We start from the raw sequence: 18425 nt of genomic DNA on the forward strand, positions 1-18425 counted from the left end.
TTTCCTTCTCCAATGCAGGAAAGTGAAAAGTGAAAGTGAAGTCGCTCAGTCGTGCCCGACCCTCAGCGACCCCATGGACTGCAGCCTTTCAGGCTCCTCCATCCATGGGATTTTCCAGGCAAGAGTACTGGAGTGGGGTGCCACTGCCTTCTCCGAAACAAGCCCTGGATATTCCCAATACATTGGACTCACAATCAGAGCTTTTGATTCACGCAGAGCTTTTTTTTTTTTTTAAACCAAAATGACACAATCCTCTGTGTTCACTTGACGGCCTGGTGCTTTGCACTAACTCCAACATGGATCAAACACTTGCTTTCTATGCTTTTAATTGAGGATACAGAGATGAATAAGACTCAACTCTGTGGAAAAACTGTCTTCCAAATTCAGGCTCTGAAAAGAAAAGTTTTTTTCTACCAATTACAGTATTGTGCAACCTCAAGCAAAACTTCACAATGCTTTGCGCCTCAGTTTCCTCACTTGCAAAATTAGGATAAACCCGAACCCGGGTCTCCCGCATTGCAGGCAGATGCTTTATCGTCTGAGCCACCAGGGAAGCCAGGACAAAGTGTAGCTCTCCTAATTGGTGGTCACTTCCCACCAACATAAAACAAAATTATCGGGTTTAAACGTAAAAGAGGGCAGGTCTCAACAGCCTAAGAAAATGCGGCAGAGACTGATGGTGAGAAGGACAGCCCGAATTGAGGCAGAAAATCTAGGCGCTCTCTTTCACCCATGGATGTGGTGTGGTGATCACAGAGAAACCTCAAAGGTCTCAGCGGTAAAGGGGGTGAGGACATGGACCTGAAGAATGACTATCCAGCTAAACTGAGGAACTGCATTGTCTACAAGAACATGTCTATCATGGAACAGGCTTCCCTGTTCCCTCAGGGTTGAAAACACGTGAGCACTGCAGATTTCCCAGAATTTGAAATGTTTACACTTTCAAAAGATTACATGGAGGTACTTGGAAGAGAAACTGAGAACCTTTTCAGAATAAACAGGAAGGCTGAGGGGAAAGACAGATACTTTGAATGACATTCTACTTAAATTTTAATTTGGGTCAGTGATAGGAATGGGCTGGGCTAAGTAAACACTAGGAGTCCTTCACAGAAGACCAGTGGTGTCCCAGGGACACACTCAGGATTCCCTCAGAAAATAACTGTCATGGCTAATCCTAATAAAGAAAATTCTAGTATTTTTAATGCTTTTTATTTCTTTTGGTCATATGACCCACCAGGGGATTCATCTAGACCTTAAGAAAGGCTGGAATGTTCCAATGTTACTGTTTGGAGCTGGAGAACGATTAAGGAAAATCTGCTCTCCTAATTGGTGGTCTGCAGATGGTGACTGCAGCCATGAAATTAAAAGACGCTTACTCCTTGAAAGAAACGTTATAACCAACCTAGACAGTATATTCAAAAGCAGAGACATTACTTTGCCAACTAAGGTCCGTCTAGTCAAGGCTATGGTTTTCCCTGTGGTCAGGTATGGATGTGAGAGCTGGACTGTGAAGAAGGCTGAGCGCTGAAGAATTGATGTGTTTGAACTGTGGTGTTGGAGAAGACTCTTGAGAGTCCCTTGGAGATCCAACCAGTCCATTCTGAAGGAGATCAACCCTGGGATTTCTTTGGAAGGAATGATGCTAAAGCTGAAGCTCCAGTACTTTGGACACCTCATGCGAAGAGTTGACTCATTGGAAAAGACTCTGATGCTGGGAGGGATTGGGGGCAGGAGAAGGGGACGACCCAGGATGAGATGGCTGGATGGCATCACTGACTTGATGGACGTGAGTCTGAGTGAACTCCAGGAGTTGGTGATGGACAGGGAGGCCTGGCGTGCTGCAATTCATGGGGTCGCAAAGAGTCAGACACGACTGAGCGACTGAACTGAACTGAAATGAATTGGTGGTCACTTCCCACCAACATAAAAACAAAATTATCAGTACCTTCCCGAGTAGCTCAGTGAAGAATCGCCTGCCAATGTAGGAGACATGGGTTCGATCTCTGGTCTGGAAAGACCCCCATGCCGCAGAGCAACTAAGCCTGGGCTAGCCTGCCTGCCTACAGCCCGTGCTCCGCAGCAAGAGAAGCCAGCACAAGGCGAAGCTCAAGCACTGCAACTAGTGAACAGCCCCCACTGTGCAACTAAAGAAAGCCTGCACAGAAATGAAGACCCAACACAGACAAGAAATAAAATTATTTTAAAAATTATCAATCAAACTATATATTTTCCTTTTTTCTCTGTACATGCCCCTATGGTTCTGCTTATGGCATGCTCCCTTTTTTGGAATATCTTTCCTTGAAAATTTTCCCCTGATAAATTCTTAACCTTAATGACCCAGTTCAAAGGTGATCCTTACATCGCTTTTATAATCTCCTAAGTTAAAATGACTACATTATTTGCAGTCCTGTAATAATGCTCTTTTGAGTATTACATACTCTTTTCTGTTTGCTTACTACATAGTCTGTTTATTTGTTTACATATGTGTTTTCTTTCTTACACTGTGAAGGATTTAAGGATAGGAATTGTATCTCATATTCATCTTTGTTTGCCTACAAACATACACAGCATAGTAGGTACTCAAATGTTTACTGTATGAGATAAAATCTGAATACCTTAAGTGTGTACTTTTTGAGATGGTCAAGCTAAGGTTGGAGGAAATACAAGTGGGATTAAGCTAAATCCCAGAAGTGTCCCTTTAGCAAATTCCCAGCAGGATCACCAGGTAATTAATGAGATAATTCCCTTTGATTTAAATAGTCCATCCTCAGGAAAGGGCACTCTTTCCCCATAGGTCATCACCATGACTCAGGCGGATTTACTTCCACTTTGATGTAAATTACCCGTGACTGATCTGAGGATTTGCTGGCTGGTGCTTCTACCTATACCTTCAGTCTGCCTGTGTGTGTGGAATCTAATACTCAGAACCCACAACTTCTTCCCCGTGCCTTCTATAAACCTCACAAAAGTCCTTTCTTTTATAAAGTTAGTATTGATTGATAGGAAATAGGTTCGAATTAAGTCCTTTGCGGAGCTTGTCATTAAGTAGGCACTCCCAAGAGAACATTTGGGGGCTTCCCAAGTGGCACAGTGGTAAAGAACCTGCCTGCCGATGCAGGAGACACAAGAGATGTGGGTTCAGACACAACCAAGCACACACGCACACTTCGGCTTCATATTAAAATTTATTTCTTCATCCTGAAGAGAAGCTCATGTTCTGTTAGTTTGCACTGAATGCAACAAACTAAACCTGAAGAAAAGGAAGAAAATGAGCATTTACTAAGCACTTTCCATGTCCGAGCACTGCTCCAGGTAATATACATTCTATCTTAACAACGCTATGGGATATATCCTGTTAACTCATTTACAGAATGAAGAAAGTGAAGGTAAATGAGATTATGTTATATAGTTGGACACTTGATTAGTAAATGACTGAGCTAGTATTCAAATGCAAGTCTGATGTGAAAGTTAATAAAAATGTCACTCTATAGCCACACGCACAGGAAAAGACCCTCAGACCGACCTGGGTTAGGCTTACCCCTCCACATGTCCAGCTAGATCACTGATTGCATCTCAAACTCAACGGGCATGAAAACTGAACCCCCGATTCTAGGGCCTCCACCAAACATGCTTCTCCTGCGTCTCCCCTTTCTCAGCAGATGGCAACTCCATTCTTAGGAGTTTTAGCTCCACACAAAGGCATTAGCCCACACTCCTTCTTTTTTCACTTCTACCCACATCCAATCCATGTACAAATCCTGTGGGCTGTACCTCTGAAGTTTACCTCAGAGGGTTGTTATGAGCATGAATGAGCTGATGTTTTTTAAAGCATTGTTAGAACAGTGCTCAGCATAAACATCATGAGTACTTATGGAGCAAAAGAAATACCCAGCATCCTACGGTTACTCTTTGTCCCCACTCTACCACTCTAGGTTTGGCCAGCATCACTGCCCACCTGGACTACTGACTGCAGGAAGTCATCACCTAAGCGGTCTCCCTGCTTCCAGCCTTGTCCTTCTAGAGCCTACTCTCCAAGCAGCAATCTTTTAAAAACCCAAGTCATATTATGTCACTGCTTAAAAGCATCTAGAAGTTTTCCATCTTACTCAGAATAAAATGTAACAAAGTCCTTACCATGGCTTATAAGACTCTACCTTCTTCACGGATCACATCCTTGTGGCGAAGGGGCTTGTGTAACTCAATGAGTCATGCTGTGCAGGGCCACCCAAGACGGACGGGTCATAGAGAAGAGTTCTGACAAAAATGTGGTCCACTGGAGGAGGGAATGGCAACCCTCTTGAGTATTCTTGCCACAAGAACCCCATGAACAGCATGAAAAAGCAAAAAGATATGACACTGGAAAATGAGCCCCCCAGTCAGAAGGTGTCCAACATGCTACTGGGGAAGAGGGGAGGGCAATTAGTAATCACTCCAGTAAGAATGAAGAGGCTGGGCCAGAGCAGGAACTTCTTTCTTGAGGCTCAGCTGTGGATGTGTCTGGTGGTGAAAGTAAAGGTGGATGCTGTAAAAAAACAATATTGTAAAGGAACCTGGAATGTTAGGTCAACAAATTAAGGTAAATTGGGTGGGATCAAGCAGGAGATGGCAACAGGGAACACTGACATCTTAGGGATTAATGAACTAAAATGGACGGGAATGGGCAAATTTAATTCCAATGACCATTATATCTACTACTGTGGGCAAGAACCTTTTAGAAGGAATGGTGTAGCCCTCATAGTCAACAAAAGAGGATGAAATGCAGTACTTGGCTGCAATCTCAAAAAGAAAAAAAAAAAAAAAAAAGAATGATCTCAGTTCATTTCCAAGGCAAACCATTCAACATCATAGCAATCCAAGTCTATGCCCCAATCACTAATGCTGAAGAAGCTGAACGGTTGGTTCTATGAAGACCTAAAACAACTTCTAGAACTAACACACACACACACACACACACACACACATACACACACACACACAGATGCCCTTTTCACATAGGGGACTGGTGCAAAAGTAGGATATCAAGAGATAACTGGAGTAACAGGAAAGTTTGGTCTTAGAGTACAAAATGAAGCAGAGCAAAGGCTAACAGAGTTTTGCTAAGAGAACACACCGGTCACAGCAAACACTCTCTTCTGAAAATGCAGGACACAACTTTACACATGGACATCACCATATGGTCAATATTGAAATCAGGTTGATTATCCTTTTTGCAGCCGAAGATGGAGAATCTCTAGACAATCAGCAAAATAAGACTGGGAGCTGACTGTGGCTCAGATCATGAACTCCTTATTGCCAAATTCAGACTTAAATTGAAGAAAGTAGACCAATAGACCATTCAGATATGACCTAAATCGAATCCCTTCTGATTATACAGTGGAAGTGAGAAATAGATTTAAGGGACTAGATCTGATAGACAGAGTACCTGATGAACTATGGACAGAGGTTTGTGACATTGTACAGGAGACAGGGATAAAGACCATCCCCAAGAAAAAGAAATGCAAAAAAGCAAAATGGCTGTCTGAGGCGGCCTTGCAAATAGCTGTGAAAATAAGAGAAGCGAAAGCAAAGGAGAAAAGGAAAGATATACCCATTTGAATGCAGAGTTCCAAAGAATAGCAAGGACAGATAAGAGAGCCTTCCTCAGTTATCAGTGCAAAGAAATAGAGGGAAAAAAATAGAATGGAGATCTCTTCAAGAAAATTAGAGATACCAAGGGAACATTTCATGCAAAGATGGGCTCAATAAAGGACAGAAATGATATGGACCTAACAGAAGCAGACGATATTAAGAAGAGGTGGCAAGAATACACAGAAGAACTGTACAAAAAATATTTTCATGACCCAGATAATCACTCACCTAGAGCCAGACATCCTGGAGAATGAAGTCAAGTGGGCCTTAGGAAGCATCACTATGAACAAAGCTAGTGGAGGTGATGGAATTCCAGTTGAGCTATTTCAAATCCTAAAAGATGATGCTGTCAAAGTGCTGCACTCAATATGCCAGCAAATTTGGAAGACTCAGCAGTGGCCACAGGACTGGAAAAGGTCAGTTTTCATTCCAATCCCTAAGAAAGGCAATGCCAAAGAATGCTCAAACTACTGCACAATTGCACTCATCTCACACGTTAGTAAAGTAATGCTCAACATTCTCCAAGTCAGGCTTCAACAGTACATGAACCGTGAACTTCCAGATGTTCAAGCTGGTTTTAGAAAAGGCAGAGGAACCAGAGATCAAATTGCCAACATCTGCTGGATCATCGAAAAAGCAAGAGTGTTCCAGAAAAACATCTATTTCTGCCTTATTTACTATGCCAAAGCCTTTGACTGTGTGGGTCACAATAAACTGTGGAAAATTCTGAGAGAGATGGGAATACCAGACCACCTGACCTGCCTCTTGAGAAATCTGTATGTAGGTCAGGAAGCAACAGTTAGAACTGGACATGGAACAACAGACTAGTTCCAAATAGGAAAAGGAGTACATCAAGGCTATATATTGTCACCCTGCTTATTTAACTTATATGCAGAGTACATCATGAGAAACACTGAGCTGGAAGAAACACAAGCTGGGATCAAGACTGCTGGGAGAAATATCAATAACCTCAGACACGCAGATGATACCACCCTTATGGCAGAAAGTGAAGAGGAACTAAAAAGCCTGTTGATGAAAGTGAAAGAGGAGAGTGAAAAAGTTGGCTTAAAGCTCAACATTCAGAAAACTAAGATCATGGCATCTGGCCCCATCACTTCATGGGAAATAGATGGGGAAACAGTGTCAGACTTTATTTTTGGGGGTTCCAAAATCACTGCAGATGGTGACTGCAGCCATGGAATTAAAAGATGCTTACTCCTTGGCAGGAAAGTTATGACCAACCTAGACAGCATATTAAAAAGTAGAGTCATTACTTTGCCAACAAAGGTCCGTCTAGTCAAGGCTATGGTTTTTCCAGTGGTCATGTATGGATGTGAGAGTTGAACGATAAAGATAGCTGAGCACCAAAGAATTGATGCTTTTGACCTGTGGTGTTGGAGAAGAGTCTTGAGAGTCCCTTGAACTGCAAGGAGATCCAACCAGTCCATCCTAAAGGTGATCAGTCCAGAGTGTTCATTGGAACAACTGATGTTGAAGCTGAAACTCCAATACTTTGGCCACCTGATGTGAAGAGCTGACTCATTTGAAAAGACCCTAATGCTGGGAAAGACTGAAGGCGGGAGAAGAAGGGGACAAAAGAGGATGAGATGGTTGGATGGCATCATCAACTCAATGGACGTGAGTTTGGGTAAACTCCAAGAGTTGGTGATGGACAGGAAGGCCTGGCGTGCTGCAGTCCATGGGGTCACAGAGAGTCGGACACGACTGAGCAACTGAACCAAACTGAACTATCTGTGTGGGAGATCTTCTGTAACAGTACCCAGGAAAAGTGCTCTTGAGTGACCATGTAGGGTGTTTCTTCTCATTTGTCATTACAAACAATGCTGCAAAGTATATCCTTGACTTGCTTGAGAAATTCCCAGAAACGGAACTACCCAGCCAAGGAATGATTACAATTTAAATACAGTTGTCGCTATAATTATCCTCCAGACAGGTTTCATCACTTTATGCCCTACCCCTCATCCTCTCTGAGCTTCCTCACACCCTCAGAAATACAGTTAGTCAGATTAACTTTTTTTAGCCTTTGTAATCCAGTAGGTGAAAAATAGTATTAATTTGCATTTCTCCTCTTAGGAATGAGCTTGAGTATCTTTTCTTGTATAAATTCAGGTGTTCTTCCTCTGCTACAAACTAACTGTTCACATCTTTTGCTCATTTTTCTATTGGATTGGTTGTTAGTTTCTTTTAAATTGATTTACTTACATCAAAGCTGTCAACCTTTGCTCTGTCATATGTGGTGCAAATACTTTCTGTCAATCCTCATTTATCTCTTCACTTAATCTATAGCTTGTTTTTCAACTTGACTGTAATTTAATTGACAGGTAACATTGTGTAAATTTAAGGTAAATAGCATGTTGATTTGATATCCTTATATAAAGCAAAATGACTACCACCTTTACATTAACTAACACCTCCGTCCATGATGCTGGGAAAGACTGAAGGTAAGAGGAGAAGGGAGCAGCAGAGGATGAGTTGGTTAGATAGTATCATCATCTCAGTGGACATGAATGTGAGCAAACTCTGGGAGATACAGCGGAGGTGACAAATAGGTTCCAGGGATTAGATCTGGTAGACAGAGTGCCTGAAGATCTATGGACTGAGGTTCATACTCTATAGGAGGCAGTGATCAAAACCATCTCCAAGAAAAAGAAATGCAAGAAGGGAAAATGGTTGTTTGAGAAGGCTTTACAAATAGCTGAGGAAAGAATAGAAGTGAAAGGCAAGGGAGAAGGGGAAAGATATACACATCTGAAGGCAGAGTTAAAGAGAATAGCGAGGAGAGATAAGAAGGCCTTCCTCAATGAACAACACAAAGAAATAGAGGAAAACAATAGAACGGCAAAGACTAGAGATCTCTTTAATAAAACTGGAGACCTCAAGGGAACATTTCACACAAGGATGAACATGCTAAAGGACAAACAGTAAGGACTGAACAGAAGCAGAAGAGAACAAGAGGTGGAAAGAATACACAGATATACCAAACACACAAGAATACAAAAATGGTCTTAATGACTCAGATAACCATGATGGTATGGTCACTCACCTAGAGCCAGACATCCTGGAGAATGAAGTCAAGTGGGCCTTAGGAAGCATCACTACAAACAAAGCTAGTGGAGGTGATGGAATTCCAGACGAGCTGTTTAAAATCCTAAAAGATGACACTGTTAAAGTGCTGCATTCAATATGTCAGCAAATTTGGAAAACTCGGCAGTGGCCAGAGGACTGGAAAAGGTCAGTTTTCTTTCCAATCCCCCAAAAAGGCAATGCCAAAAAATGTTCAAACTACCATACAATTGTGCTCATTTCACATGCTATTAAGGTTATGCTCCAAATCCTTTAAGCTAAGCTTCAGCAGTATGTGAACCAGAACTTCCAGATGTTCAAGCTGCGTTTAGAAAAGGCAGAAGAACCAGAGATCAAATTGCCAATATTCATTAGATCATACAGAAAGGAAGAGAATTCCAGGAAAACATCTACTGCTTCACTGACTATGCTAAAGCCTTTGACTGTGTGGATCCCAACAAACTGTGGAAAAAGAGATTGAAGAGATGAGAATATTCTTAAAGAGATGAGAATATTGTCTCCTGAGAAACCAATATGTGGGTCAAGAAGCAACAGTTGGAACCTAACATGAATCAACTGACTGGTTTAAAATTGGGAAAGGAGTACCTCAAGGCTGTACACCTTGCTTATTTAACTTCTATGCAGAGTACATCATGTGAAACACTGGGCTGGATGAATTACAAGCTGGAATCAAGGCTACCGGGAGAAGTATCAACAACCTCATATATGCAAATAATACCATCCTAATGACAGGAAGTGAAGAGGAACTAAAGAGATTCTGAATGAGGGGCAATGAGGAGAGTGAAAAGCTAACTTAAAACTTAACATTCAAAAAACTAAGATCATGCTATCCAGTCCCATCGCTTCATGGCAAATAGATTAGGAAAAACTGAAAACAGTAACAGACTATTTTCTTGGGCTCCAAAGTCACTGTGGACAGTGACTGCAGCCATGAAATTAAAAGACACTTGCTCCTTGGAAGGAAAGCTATGACAAACCTAGACAGTGTATAAAAAAGCAGCGACATCACTTTGCCGATAAAGGTCCGTATAGTCAAAGCTACAGATTTTCTCATCATCATGTACAGATGTGAGAGGTGGACCATAAAGAAGGCTGAGTGGCAAAGAATTGATACTTTTGAACTGTGGTGCTGGAGAAGACTCTTGAGAGTCCCTTGGACAATAAGGAGATCAAACCAGTCAACTGTAAAGGAAATTAACCCTGAATATTCAATGGAAGGACTGATGCTGAAGCTAAAGTGCCAGTACTTTGGCCACCTGATACAAAGAGCAGAGTCACTGGAATAGACCCTGATGCTGGGAAAGAGTGAAGGCAAAAGGGGAAGCGGCAGCAGAGGAGACGATTAGATAGCATCACCGACTCCAATGGACATGAATCTGAGCAAACCCCGGGGAGACAGTGAAGGATGGGGGGCTGTTGTGCTACAGTCCATGAGGTCACAAAGAGCTGGACCAAACACAGCAACAACATAAGACTCTATGAGATTCCTTTCCCCACCTGCCCTCTGTTCTTTCACCCCCCGTATTACAGGATGAGTTGTTTTCAGCAGGAAAATATTAAGAATTTTAAATCTTTCATTTGAGTAAAATTGATACAATGAGCCAAGTCTATTTTACCCTTATACATAATTACTTACCAGTAGTCACAAACGATCAATAGTCACAAAAATATTTATAAATGAAATATAAAAGCCTTCTCCTGCCTCAGATTCATGTTATCGGTTATGCCCATTTTGCAAAAACTATTCAAATGGAATTCAAGCATAACTACATTCCCTTATGGGAAAAAATCCACAGCAAGATTTTTTAAAAAAATATTTCCTACTAAATGTCAAACATGGAAACGTGGAAGAGCAGGGTTTACATTTTGGAGACAGCAGCTAAGTGGTCAGGTAATCTCCCATTGGACATTCCACCAGTAAATTTGGACATTTGTTGATGAAAATACATCTCACATCTTGCCTAAGATTATATATCATCTGATGGTTGCCATGGAAATAGCAGTAATGCTAACAAGGATTAGCCCCATAGGGTTTTACCACTGGGTACAGGATTATTTTCTGTGAAGTCCCTGGGGAAGCAATACAGATACTACGTGGGGATAAAAAACTGGTGAAATTTAAGCTGTGAAGCCCAAACCCTTCCTCCAAATTAGAGCCAATCCATTCCCTACCCGGATAATACCTACAGCTTCATCACCTAAGTTCTGAGCCTCTTTAGATCCTACATTCTCCACAGTCTTTCCTAACAAACCTCAACTCTCAACTCTCAGTCTGTCTTTTGATTCACATTCTTTAATGGCCTACATACCATAATTTACTTATCTAATGATAGTGTTTTGCCTGGTTTCCCAGACGCAAACTGAATCAACAGTTCCTGAGTGCGTGCTCTCCACCAGGCAAGCTACTGTCACGTGAATGATTTCCTTAAGTTCTTTTAATGACACCTGTTAGGCACGTATCATTAACCCACTATTTAGATGAGGAAACCAAACTCTGGAGAGGTTAAGTGATTTCCCCAGTACAAGTTTATTTCCTCAAAACAATCATTACTGTTTGACTATAGGCTCCTCAAGGAAAGGGAGGCTTGCCTCTTGCCACTTCTCCAAGGGCTTGGCTCACAACAGGCAATCAGTTGGCCAAAAGTGACTTAAAGAAAATCAACAGATTAAAAAAGAAAATCAACAGAGAAAAAAATAAATAAAAAGGACTACCCTGGATATAAACAAGTGGAGAGGCAGACACTGCTGGGGCTTCTGTTTGTTTGTTTTTTAAGAAATCAAACATACTGAAAGATTTCTAATAATGTCCATTTACTATTTTGAAAAAAATAAAAGATCTTATATAAAGCTATATTCTATGAACATACTGTTTGGTCTTGATCACTTGCGAGATCTATTGCAAGACATTTTTTATTACTAATAGTGTAATGAGGTTAATATGTCATTTCTTCAAAAAAATTTCAATAGTAAATTCAAAATGTTCACATATTTTCACGACTAGGGAAAAAAAAAAAGGTATTAGAGCTAGAGCTTGTCCTCAGGACTAATTAAACATGTGTCTTGGTGGACAAAAGGTTAAGAAGCAAAGAGCACTGGGGCAGGGATCGGCTGCCCCGGACTCCTTTCCTAGCTGGATGAACATAAGCACTCAGGTGAGCAATCTGGCCTCCGTCTCCTCAGGCCTTCCAGCACAGGGACGAGCTAACTCTGCCCACGGCCAAACTGTCCTCCAGGGACAATGAGGTGTTACTTTGTGTTCTGAGTTGGCATCTGGTCCATTTTCTTGTTTCTCCAAGATGGTGAGAGAGCAAGAGGAGCTTACTGCTTCTGGAAACTCCCAAGGGTGTTGGCTTCATGAAAATGGAACCCATAAGCTTTAAAGTTGACTCAGTGTTCTCCTTCTGAGAAAAACAGAAGGTCAGAGGATGAGCCTCTTTCAAAAACTTCAGATTAAGAAAAACAGAAATTTATTATGGAAAGTTGGCTACAAAAAATGTCTATGATTTTAAACAAAGAAAGTTGTTCCAAGTGAGTGTCTACTTCTCAGGAACAGTTAAGAGATCAAAAGCATATCTCACTTTCTCAGCCATTAAATACATAATAAAACCCCATTTCCTACTTCAATGTGTTGGAAAATCGATGAGTTAATGTTTGCTAAAGCTTTCGGGTATAAGGTGCTATCTCACAGCTAAGCACTATTCCATTTAAACTTGTTTCTGTTTCTTTTCTGTCATCTCCCATGCTATCTGGGATGGAATGATGGAGATGATTAACTAACCGCAGTCTAATAAGCCTGAAAATTCTTCAGAGCAGGGAAGCTTAAAAATATAGAAATGAAAATTAGGGCCCATTCAGAGAGGCTCATTTAAATGTCAGAATAATTATTGCAAACCAAAAACAATCCAAATAACCTGTCACCTGAGAGATCCCAGATGGAGGAGAAAGTGCTATGAAAATTAAAATGATCATAATCACTAACACATCTAACATATGAAGGAAGAGCAGAAATCCAAAATGGCAGTAATTCCAAATAATGTCGTAATCCAGTACTATTCCAACACACTTACTAAACATCCTCCACCGGAAAGGTAAGATGTTACGCACTGATTAGGATGCAGCTACGTTCAAGGAAGGACATGAAACAGGCAAATGAACAAACACATTTCACATCTGCTAAAGCAAAAATAGTAACACAGAAGCACATATATTAAAACATTCAATTGATAGAACTTAAGTTCTGGAAAGTGAACCCTCAAAAAAAGCATACTGAATCAATGTATTTATACATTTGGTCATGGATAATTACGATTTCTATACAATGAGATGCAACAGTTCTAAGTTTCCTTCCAATCAGCCATAATTACTACATAAACTCACATGAGTGGGTATTAGGAAGCATGACAGAAGTACACTTCTAGATGGACCTAGAGAGTATCATACTAAGTGAAGAAAGCCGGAGAAAGACAAATATTATACGGTATCACTTCTATGCAGAATCTAAATAACAGCTCAAATGAACTTATTTATTTATAAAAACAGAATGGACTCACAGACAGAGAGAACAAATTTATGGTTACCAAAGGGGAAGCAGAGAATGGGGGAGGGGGGATAAATTAGAAAGAAGAAAAAGGAAAAATACATTACCAGATTAACTTGAGGGAAAAAACAAGTCTGATGCTCACAATACAAGGAACTGGTTATATTCCTGATCCTATAGTTTGCTGCCAACTGAACAAAGTGTAGCTAGTTTATACTGTAGAATTAAACTAGAATAAAAGCTAGTAAATTCATAAAAGTCCTGAAATCATCTTCCACGGTTACACTTTCTGATCCATTAATTTTACTTCTAGGAATCTATCTTTAAGAATAATCAGAGAAGCCATCAAAGCTTTACGTACCAAGCAATTCCCTATGGGTATATCCTATAGGAATACATGTTTCTGTCCACAAGAACGGATATCCAAGATTGCTTATAACAGCATTATTTGTTAACAGCTAAAACCCATAAACAACAATTAACCAGAAAAATAAGTATGTTATATATTCACACAGCAGAATGCAATACACCAAAGCAAGTGAATTACCTAAGATACATGTATCAACACAGATGAACTACAACAAAATGTTAAGCAAAAGAAGTTAGACACAAAATAATTCATGCTGTATGATTCCATTGGTGGAAAATCCCCAAACAGGCAAAACAAAACAGGATTATTTATGGATTCACACTTAGCAAGTAAAACTCACAAGAAAGCAAAGGTAAGGAGCGATCACCACCAAAGTCTGGGGAATGGCTGCTCTGTATGGAGGGTGGGGTGTGCTTACGCTGGGGCTTGTAAGACCTAGAGCATGGAGCTCAGTTAAGCCAGGCTGATTCCTGATCACCAGCAATGATGAGATAATAAATGAAAAGTTTGCTGACCCCTGAGTCCTTTCAAAGAAACTGGCATGTGAAGCCAAATTCTAGTTTGGGAGTTTCATGGATGTCCTTATATGCCAACTAGAGTCACATGTCGTGGTCTCTCTAGGGATCAATTGCCCAGAATCAGAAACTTCTGTTCCAGCCTAGCATTCCCACTCCAGGGAAGGAGACCCACCACAAGGCTGCGGCTCTCAAACCCCTCTGTGTTAAGTTAACTCTAGTATCATAACTTTATGCCTTGATTGTATTTCACATGTTCCCAAACCTGCACTCATTAAAAGACAATTCTTGGTTTGTCAGGCAATCTTATTCATTATGTTTAAAGTCTTCCTAATCTCATTTTTAGAGATAAAATACAATTTATGTTAGTTTAAAAGTAATATTGGTTCATTTTCCAACATCACAACACTAGGTTATATGAACCAAAACCGTATGGCCAAAGGAAACCACAGGAAACATTTGAAAATTTAGTTGGTGATATGCTATTTTCGTCAAAATGCTCAGTGACCACAAAGGATGAGAAACTGTGTTTCAGTATTTGGTAGTGTGGAAAGCAGAACCTTTCAAAAGTCAATGCCTGACTGTTTATAATAGCCAAGACACCTAAATGTCCATCAACAGAGAAATAAAGAAGATGTAGTACATACATACAATGGACTATTACACAGACATTAGAAAGAATGAAATAATGTCATCTGCAGCAACACGAATGGACCTAGAGACTGTCATATTGAGTGAAGTCAGACCGAGAAGCAGAAACAACACATGACATCCCTTACACACAGAATCTAAAAAGTCATTATACAAACGAACTTAACTTACACAACAGAAACAGACTCACAGACCTAGAGAACAAACTTATGGTTGCCAAGGGTAAGGATGGGGGGAAGGGATAGTTAGGGAGTTTGGGATGGACATGTACACACTGCTATATTCAAAATGGTTAACCAACAAGGTCCTACTATATAGCACAAGGAACTTTGCTCAATGCTCTGAGGCAGGCTGGATGGGAGGGGAGTTTGGGGGAGAATGGATACATGTACATGGATGGTTGAGTCCCTCTGCTATCCACCTGAAACTTTCACAACATTGTTAATTGACTATACTCCATACAAATAAAAATTTAATAAAGAAAAAGTCAATGCCTGAAAACTCCACAGATTACACGTCATGTCAAAAGTGAGACAACAAAATTGAATAACAGGGGATCTCACATTATCATCGTAAGTGCACATCTTCTAGTAAAAAATGTTTGATCTGAATCCAGCAAGCTGCAATACATAACCTCCAGTTAGTAGGATATGCCAGGGAATAGAAGAATGATTTAAATGTCATTATGAGGAAGCAACCAGACACATTCAGAGGCTGAAATTTTCTACAGGACAACTGGCGCAGTGGAAAAGAGGAACTGCACTAGAATAAATAACACCTAAGGGACCCGACATATTAGAACAAACATAATGCACGATCCTGGATTGTATCCTGATTTGCAAACCAAGAGTAAAAGAACATCTTTGGAGATTAATTGGGAAAATCTGAATATGAGCTTGAAGTTAAGATAAAGAAAAGTTACTGCAGTAAAAAGGCATAGGTCATTAATTTAAAAAGGAGGTTACAAAACAATACATGCAGCATATGATTTGGTTTAAACAAGTATAGATGAATTTACATATACCTAGGAAAAGGTTCCTAAAGATTTACACTAAGCTATTACAATGGTGCTCTCTGGAAGGTGGACATGTGATGTTTTTATTTTTTCATTATTCCACTTGTCTCTACTTTCTAATTTTCTTCAGGTTACATGCACTGCTTTTGTAATAATTAAAAAATAAGTTAAATAAGAGCTGCCAATGGCCAGGGGGATTCCCTGGTCCAGTGGTTAAGAATCTGCCTCCCAACGCAGGGAACATGGGTTCAATCCCTGGTCCAGGAAGACTCCACGCCTACTGAGCCCACATGCCCTAGAGCCCATCCTCTGCAACAAGAGAAGCCACCACAAGAAGCCTGCGCACCGCAACTAAAGAAAGCCTGCACACAGCAGCAGTCACAAAAATAAATAAATCTTTAGGAAAAAAACCGTCAACGGCCAGGAAGAATTCCAAGAAGACAGAGGAGTAAGACCTGAGCTCACCTCCTTTTATAAGCACACTAAAATCACAACTAGCCAGAGAGAACCTATTGATGAGAAAAAGACCTGAACCTTCCAGAAAAGACCTTTCACAGCTAAAGGTAAGAAAGAACCACAAGAAGGTGAGTAGGAGGGGCAGAGGGGAAATATAGCTAAGACCCAAACCATCGAGTGGGTGACCCACAAACGGGAGAGTAACTACAGTTTCAGAGGTTCTCCCCAAGAGCGAGGGGTCTGAGCCCCACATCAGGCTCTCCAGCCTGGGGGTCCTGCGCCAGGAAGATGAGTCCCCAGGATGTTTGGCTTTGAAGGCCAGTGGGGTTTACTTTTAGGGGACCCAGAGGGCTGTGGGAAATAGAGGCTCCAGTCTTAAAGGGTGCACATAGAATCCCACCTGCTCCAGGACCCAAGGCAGATGCAGCAATTTGAAAGGAGCCTGAGCCAGACGCACCTGCTGAACTTGTGGAGTCCCCCAAGAGGCAGGGGGCAACTGCAGCTCACAGTGGGGACAGACACTGGTGGCAGCCATTTTGGGAGCTTGTTCTACCCCATGGACACTGGTACTGGCAAGAATCATTCTGTCAAAAGACTAACGGATAAAGATGATGTGATAGATACACACGTGCACACAGCAATACCACTCAGTCATAAAAAAGAATGAAATTTCCCCATTTGCAACAACATAAATGAACCTGGAGGGTATTATTCGCAAGTGAAGAGAGTGATAAGGCATTAATCTCTAAAACATACCAACAGCTCATGCAAATCTAAGTTTAAAAACCTAACAACCCAATAAAAAATGGGCAGAAGATCCAAATAGACATTTCTCCAAAGAAGACAGACAGCCAAAAAGCACATGAAAAGAAGCTCAACATCGCTAATTATCAAATCAATGCAAATCAAAACTACAGTGAGGTAGTACGAGGTAGTACCAGAGGTATCACCTTACACTGGTCAGAAAGGTCATCATCAGAAACTCACAAACAATAAATGCTGGAGAGGATGTACAGGAAAGGGAACCCTCCTACCCTGTTGGTGGGAATGTAATTGGTGCAGTCACTCTGGAGAACACTATGGAAATATAAGGTCTCCAAACTGGAAAAGAAGTAAAGCTGTCACTGTTTGTAGATGACATGATACTGTACATAGAAATTCTAAAGATGCCACCAGAGAACTACTAGAGCTAATCAATGAATTTAGTAAAGTCACAGGATACAAAATTAATACACAGAAATCTCTTGCATTGCTATGCAGTAAAAAAAAAAAAAGATCAGAAAGAGAAATTAAGAAAACATTTACTACTGCAACAACAACAACAAAATACCTAGGAATAAACCTCGAGTCTCTTTTAATCTTTTTTCGTTTTTTTTTTCCTCATGCTGTTTTTTTTTTAAACTTTATTTATTTTCTAAGTATTTATTCATTTGGCTGTGCTGGGCATGCGGGTTCTTCAATCTTTAGTTGCAGGATATGGGATCTAGTTCCCTGACCAGGGATCAAACCCGGGCCCCCTGCATTGGGAGTGCAGAGTCTTAGCCACTGGACCACCAGGGAAGTCCCTATTTTTTATTTTATCTTTAATTTTGGGGTATAGTTGATTTACAATGTTGTGTTCCTTTCAGGTATACGGCAAAGTTTATCAGTTTGGATTTGTCTAATCACTTCCTTATAAAATCAATTAACTTGCTCCTCTAAAATAGGGTTGGCAAATTTTCCTTAAAGGTCCAGACAGGAAATAGTTTAGGCTTTGTGGGCCACTTACTACCTCCGTCATATACTTTTTTGCTTCCTGGTTTATTTCTGTCTTGTTCTAACAATTCTTTAAAAATGCAATACCTCTGTTGTAAAGCTATGTTTTTCCCCTTGAAATAACCAAATAATCTGTGGGGTGATATTTCCAGTTCTCCATCTACCTTTCACCTAATAATTTTTATCATATGTAGATGGTTTTTGCCTGGATCAGATATTTTATTAGGAGTTGAAATGGTGATTCACTAATTATATCATTACTTCTCCAAATACTAGCTGGCATTCTTACATAAAAAAAGAGCATACCCTCTTTACCTAGAGTTATTCAGTTACCTTAAAACAGTTGCTACTAGAAAAATGGTCAGTTATTTCCTTCTATCAGTATTTAAAGTA

At 40.5% G+C, this 18425-nt stretch overlaps 1 protein-coding gene and 1 non-coding gene across 6 annotated transcripts in view; both read right to left on the reverse strand.

The window, feature by feature from the left end:
* The window catches only part of BICDL1 (BICD family like cargo adaptor 1), a 79659-nt gene that overhangs the window by 39111 nt on the left and 22123 nt on the right, over positions 1-18425 (reverse strand). The window lies entirely within an intron of this gene.
* On the reverse strand, positions 17765-17837 carry TRNAG-CCC. The gene has a single exon. It is a non-coding gene; the product is annotated as a tRNA-Gly (tRNA).

The sequence above is a fragment of the Capra hircus genome, chromosome 17, assembly GCF_001704415.2.
Source record: "Capra hircus breed San Clemente chromosome 17, ASM170441v1, whole genome shotgun sequence".
NCBI lineage: Eukaryota > Metazoa > Chordata > Mammalia > Artiodactyla > Bovidae > Capra > Capra hircus.